The following is a 7,421-nucleotide window of genomic DNA, read 5'->3' on the forward strand; positions in this document are numbered from 1 at the left end:
TTTAGAGCAACAACAGCTCACAAGTAAAGTTTCATACATGCAACTTTGTGGTGATTTCAAATCAGTGTTGCGAAAGCAGCATGTTTGATGAAAAATGGAGATGTGTTATTATGTGATTTTGCTAATATACTCAGTGACAATAAAGATGATGATAGAAGATCCCACCTTTAATCGCGTAAGTGATGATCTGAGTTGTAGCCCAGATGCATCTCTTAGGAGGTAGACAACCTGCTCTACCTCCTGAGCCACGACCTCTGCAGTCACGTGATGTCACACTCTCACAGTAAACTCTTACAGCTGATGTCTTTTTGCCAAGTGAAATAAAAGTCGTATCAATTTGGTCCATCATCGTTAAATTTTTTGATCATATAGCTGCACTGCACGTTCGTGTTTCCACACAGGCTGCTGTAATTGTGTGGTTATAATGTCACCCAGTGGCCATGAGGAGACATAGCATCTGTGTAGGTTCTCGTCCATCCAGGTCATGATGGTGTTTAAGTGCTCGAGCTGAAGGCAAGAAGATGAAACAAACCTTAAAAATAAGTCCAGGTGCCTTCAGCTCAAGCACAGCTGCCTCTTCAAAACACACAGGACTGGGAATATTTTTGAGATTTAATAACAGGATTTTATACTAAGATGTACACAGCAGAGTGTAGGTCATTCAGAGGAAGACAACAGAAAATGGAACAAGAGGAAAGCAAAAATATGAACTCCCCCCAAGTTCTTACCTCCCTTCTTTGGCACCAGGTCCCTGCATACATACATCAGACTGTCTGCAGTTATCTGTTATCTAAGGCCTTTAACTGTTTCCTGTTCTTATTTTAAATCTGAAGGTAACCACACTTTTGAGGTTGTAACAAGTTCCCAATTTGATCAGGTTCATTTTAAAAATGTCCAGTCCGGCATTTTCTTTCAGCATTTCTCATTTTCGTTTCCCTGAGGCTTATGTGAATAATGCTACGCTATACATTTTCTTGAGATTTCATCATGAACAAAAGTGTTGGAGAAAGTCTGGAAAAAAAAGTTTTTACAAGTCATCCTCTGGAGACAGCAAGCCAAATATCGCAGTAATGTATAGAGTTCAGTGAGATATTCCAGTTTAAAAAAACGAAAAACAAAACAAATAAAAAAGTGAGAAGACTATCAAAGTGTTACACCGAGCAGGAAAGAGAAAGCTTTATTCATCCCAAAGGAAATTCTCTCGTTGCAACAAAAACTGCGAGTTTTACTCTACGTGTTGACAAATTTGAGAAATCTCTGGAGGCTCTTGGGGAAAAGTGAGGCAGACTAAAGTCATTACAGGATAAACTGTAATCAGGACCATGACTGTCTGTGCTAATTTCACAGTGAGTGTCTAACAGCTGTTGACATACTTTAATTTAGCAGCTTTTAGCAGCTGGCGTGGCAAAAATTGAAACAGGAACTACATATATGTACACACAGTTTCTTTTCCTCCGTGGTTTTAATAAGGAGCAGTCAGATCTGTGTGGCACTACAAATGTGAATGATGATAGCAGCTGACAAAGAAGGAGGGGGAAAAGGTTTCACATAGTTCATCATTTCCAGATAACTGTTGAGCTCACTGAAACTTGTCTCTGTGCAACTGTCATTGGGTGTTGCATCAGTGCACTTTTGCTCAGAGCATCGTCTATGCTTCAACAGCAAACAAGCGTTTCCATGATAACAACTCACAAATGAACTAAATTCATCTCTGTCTCTGCACTAGAACAACAATCAACCCGAGAGTGTCTTAAAAGGTCTAGAAGCTAGCCTGATGTGTCACCTTCTTAGTGCTGAGGTGGCGTACAGCCTTTTTAACCTTTCTGAATACAACTGCCTGCTCCATTCAGAAGCAACATGATGACAGTGATAGAAGTTGGGGAAAAAAAACAGAAGTCAGACTTTAATAATAGTTGAAATAGAGGGAACATAGAAAGCACTACAACATAAACAAGGCAGAAGGAAACTAGAAAGCAAAAAAATACAACAGGAACCAAAAACTCAAAAAACAGATCCACGATAAAGAGTCCAGTCTTTCTTACTTTGCGTGAGAAGGATGGTGCTTGTATCACTACTGCTGCTATCCTTGATGTAAATATGTAAAAATTGTGTATGTTTCTGTTCTGTGTCTTGTGTACTGTTTGTTTGTATATGTGTCTTTCTTGCTGCTGTTACACCCAAATTTCCCCTTGTGGGACAATTAAAGGATTATTCTATTCTATTCTATTCTTCTATCAAAGCTGGAGATCCAGAGGCTACAGCGCCATGGGAGCAGTAGAGACCAGTACGGACATACTAAGCCGACCCTTGTAGGAAAGAGCAGTTTAAGCCAACTAGATGATGCCCAGTCACCTGCAGTGATAGATGCATCTACTGAGCTGAGGATGAAGGCTGTGGCCAAACTCGACTCAGACACCCAATCAAGGGCACGACTCCCCCGGCTCACTGATGAAGTGGTTATGTTTGAGATGCCCTGAAAAGGTGAAGATGAGAGATGCCTTCACAGTAACAAAGACATCAGAAAGATGCAATGTGAACTTTGCATGTCTCCATTTGAGACATAAAAGAAGCCAGTAAGAGTCTGACCTAATGGCCTGAAGGGTATGGTGGATAATTTCCACAGAGTAATCCATTGTTACTTCTACTTAGATATAACCTTTACTTCTCACTACTTTTTTCATTTTGCTTTAATGAACTTTAATGTCACATCTGTCATGTGAACAATTTTGTTTTAATATTTTTGCATAAACTCGTGTGTGCAAATCAAAAAAACGGGGTAAAGACGTGCAGTGAGCCCCGATGCATCACCCACCTATCAGACTCTGTTCATTGTTTTTATATTTGAAATAGTTTGAATGATAAACAGAAGAAGTTTTAAAAGAATAGGATTTATCATCTGAAATGCTGATTAATATGCAGACTGTGGTTCACTGACCAACAAAGCCTGATGCTGTGTTGTGTTTTTTAATTTGATATGCAAATCACCTAAAGGTTCACTGCAGCCGCTTACATTACACCGCCCACTCTTTTTCTGCTTTAAGTGCCACCTCTGGTGCCTGGTTTCTAGTATTAGTTGCATATATATATGTATATGCATATACATGCATTTATAAGTATGGTTAACAAAGTCGAACAGAGAAACTAATTCTGGTTGTTCATCTGCACAGAGAGAGAGAGGACAGAAGCTCTGGGAGAGAAAAAGAGGCACACATCGTGGCGAGATAAGTGGCACAAAAAGTTCAAGAGTGGATGAGGTCAAGTGCAACACAAAGAGGTCGGCTCTACAGGGAGACAAACGGGAGAGAACAGGATCAAACAAATTTAATGAGTGAGGGGGGTGAAAGAGAGAAATAGAGGTATAGGAAATGGTGTGAGAGAAAATCAAAGAAAGAGGAGAGATGCTGTGAATTAAAAGACTCGCCAGCTCAGCCATTGTTTGTCTAAGTGGTGGCACTGGGCCTCTATGGCAGATGCAGTTTATATTTAGCTTTAAGTATTTGGTCTGTACAGGAACCTCATGCAAGGACTGCTACAACAACTGCTGACATTTTTCACACGTCTTTGCACAATGTTGTTTCGTCTGGCTTTTTCATTCTGCTAGGAAGTGGTTTTGATTCAGCCTGGTGCTTCTATTACTGCCGACACTGCTATTCAAACGCTGCTGACATTAATGCTGTGAACTTCAGTGTCGCTACCTTTCTACTGATACTACACTTATTAAAACTTATCCTTCAGACCTTCATCGAAAAAAACAAAACATTCTTTTTTTGTTCATTAGTCATTCTTTTCTAAAGGGCTCTATTATGTGATACCAAATAAAACATCTCTGACCCTCAATCCAGAGGATTAATGGTGTAATAAACACTCCACAATATCCCATAATCAAAAGCTTACTCATTTGACAGTTACCAGCTTCAGACACCACCCTTAGAGCTGAATAATTTGCTGCTAAAAAAAACTAAAAACTAAAGCTATGGCTGAATGAATCTGATAGGGGGCCCAAGGGCAAAAATGATTAGTACATAGTAATAAGCATTATTCTGCATAAATGACTTTGTGATCATTTTTTCCACCACAACCCAATGAGAACTATGTCACGAGACCTCCAAATGGGTTAGTCAAGGTTATCTAAATGAGACTCAAATACCTTTTGGATGCTCACATACCCCCCACTGCTTAACACATAGGACTTTATACACTAGTGCAATCTTTCTTCCAGCTCTATCTTTATATGTGTACGTTCACTCAGCTCTGACTAAACTAAACTGGGCTCTGATGTGTGTGTGGGGGAGTAACGCAGGATGATATGAGGCTGTTTGCATGTGTGTCTACATTTGTCATCAGCTCCAAGAATACTTCAACAACTGTTTATAGGGACACCGCCTGCTTCAGTTTTCATAATCAGTATAGGCATCCTTTTGTACTTCTTCAAAACCCTAAAGTGCGAGATTCCTTTGTGTGTGTGTGTGTGTGTGTGTGTGTGTGTGTGTGTGTGTGTGTGTGTGTGTGTGTGTGTGTGTGTGTGTGTGTGTGTGCAGTGGTGGACGTGGATGGGTTTTGATACACGAGTGAGGTCAAGTGTGTGATCAAAAGCGAGGAGAGAGCGTGAGAGAGGGAGAGAGAGAGGGGGAGAGCGAGTGGAGAGTATTTTTCTGAGAGTTCGTCAGAGTCTGGTAGCCGTCAGGAGCGAAAACCACCTTTTTTTTTCCCAAGGAGTCCAGAGTTGCTTTTAGTAAAACATGACGCAGGCTTAAGGACGAGTAAAAAGAAGATGCTCCAAAGAGGATACTGAAACACTGAAACTCCTGACTGGTGTGATGGGGACTGTAAGTGAGCTGTGTGCGTCCAGTTTCCAGGCATTTCTCTGCCCTACAGTCCGCCCGGGGCCACCTGCTGCAGGTGAGAACTTTTAAGGAACCCCGTCTTCTTGGTTAGGATAGAAAATGTGTTGTCGGGTATTTGTGAGCAGATTTCAAGGATTACAAGGTGTTCATGAGTTTGAAAAAAGTGCTTAAAAATGAAACATTATTGTTGTTATCGCAGCTTTTTGTTGGTTTTATGTTGCTCAGAGCGACGTGGAGCGCAAGACTGGCACAAAGTGCTATCAGTGTTCAGTTGCCTTGGTGATTTTCAGTTAGGCTATCAAGACACAGAGCACTCTGTAGTGTGCGTGTGTGTGTGTGTGTGTGACATTTCTGTGTACATACATGAGTCAGTGTGTATGTGTTTGTGTGAGATGGTGGGCTTGATTCGAGAACATGACGCACACCCATCACGGTCTGGTCCAGGATCCTCCTCTCCAGTGGGTGCTGCACAGAGTGACATAATCTCCATCGCTGCCCACTGCTCTCCCTCTGTGCAGGTGCTTTCATGTTGTGTCAGGGTGCTCATTCAAAAGCCGTTATAATGCAATGAAAGCAGCACACAGGTTACATCCATTTACCTTGAGATTTTATGACTTTCCAGCAGCTTCTTATAGCTTCTCTTTCTTTATTTTGTTCCTAAACCCTTTAGTCGATCAGGTAAACTGTAGCCTGCTTTGACATTACGATTTTAGCGCCCTCCTCTTGAAATGTTTTCATGTTTTCCAGTTTGCTGTTAAAATAAGAGAGCTGTTCTTCGTTTAAAATTACTTTTAAATAGCAGAAAAAAAGAGAAATGAGGCTGATAAAGACAAACATTGTAACAGCAAAAAACTATAATATTAACAGAAACTGATGTGATTTTGCTGCCAAACTTCACAAACTTGTTGATATTTATGATTTATGAAGGTTCAAATGAAAGGTGGACTTTTTTAAGGCCTGCTTTGTCAGCTCTGATTGAAGAGTTACTGGTTCAGTTACTTCAACTTGTGCAGACAGTTTAGTTCAGTGCATCCAAGCTTTTAAATATGCTACCCCTCTAATCAATGTGAAAATCAGCAGCAGCTTCTCTAAAAGTCCTTTTTCAGTCTTGATAATGGACTGACCTCACTGTGAGCTGTTTGTATCATAACCAGAAAAAGTCCCTCTTAAAGCAAACTGGTTTTAATGTTTTCCGAGCTGACCCTTTAAACTGTTAAACAGCAGCAGCTCTTCCTTACCCCACCCGGACATATCCTGTTTTTGACGTGTCCGAACTCCGAATAAAGCACCGATTCAGGCGCACAGCTGCAATCCTTTTCCCTCCTTTCCTCCGTCCTTCACTACACCCTCTCCTCTCCCTTCCTTTTTCACACAGGCAGGCTATCTCTGATATCAAACCCAGCTTCCTCTGGCTTCACACCCTCGTCGTTAAATATGTTTCTCTTTTCCAGCGGGTGGGTACTATTATTATAAAATTAATTATTTGTTTTGTTGAGTCCTGCATCCTGTTCTTGGTTGAATGTAGACACAATTATGTCACTTTGTCAAAATCCCCAGCCCAAAAGCCATTAAAGTGATTTTAACTCACACATTAATCAGTAAAGACATAAATACATACAAACCTGAAGTTGCAAACATATAATGTTGCTGTAATTTTTCAGTTTTTCACTACACAAAATTATCTATCTATCTCTCTATACTTAGTTGGAGTGAGATATGCTCGTCTGCATAATTCAGAAATGTCTCATCTGCTGGGATTTTCTAGCATAATAATCTCTAGGGTTTGCAGAGAAAAAGAGAAATTATCCTGTGAGCTGCAGTTCTCTGGAGAAAAAATGGGTAAAAATTTTGCTGAGGTCTGAGGTTTGAGGGAAACCTCAAACCGTTGCCCTCCTATCAGCTTGATAGGAGGGCAGCGGTATAACTTACTCAACAAGTTGTTACAACCAAGGTATACACAAGACCATCTCTGAACACACAGCACCAGAAACCTTGAAGCAGATGGGCAAGTAAAATGTTATAATGTGAGAGATATTTTCTTGGCACACTTTGGGCCCCTCAGTACCAACTCACCATCAATGAAACACCACAATTTACCTGAGTACCTTTATGACCACATTGACCCATCTTCTGATGGCTGCTTCCAACAGGATAATGTGACTCATCAAAAAAGACAGTTGTTTTTTTTTAACATGCCAATGCATTCACTGTACTCAAATGAACTCCACATTCACCAGATCTCATCCAATAGAGCAACTTAAGGATGTGATGGAACTGGAGTCACATGATGGACATAGAACCAACAAATCTGCAGCAACTGTGTGATGCTATCATGTCACTATGGACCAAAGTCTCTGGTCAACGTTCCCAGTATTAGCAAGGTGTACCTAATGAAGTTCATAAGTGTGTATATAGTATGCATATACTATGTATATAGTATATATGCATATATACTATGCAGTACAAACACAAACATATATCCTATTCTATACACTGTATAGTATACAAAGGTATAGTTGAGGCCTCTATAGTTGTATACCTAAATGAACTAAAGAAATTGTCTGCTTGTGAATTTAT

The sequence above is a fragment of the Oreochromis aureus genome, linkage group 8 (genome assembly GCF_013358895.1).
Source record: "Oreochromis aureus strain Israel breed Guangdong linkage group 8, ZZ_aureus, whole genome shotgun sequence".
Taxonomy (NCBI): domain Eukaryota; kingdom Metazoa; phylum Chordata; class Actinopteri; order Cichliformes; family Cichlidae; genus Oreochromis; species Oreochromis aureus.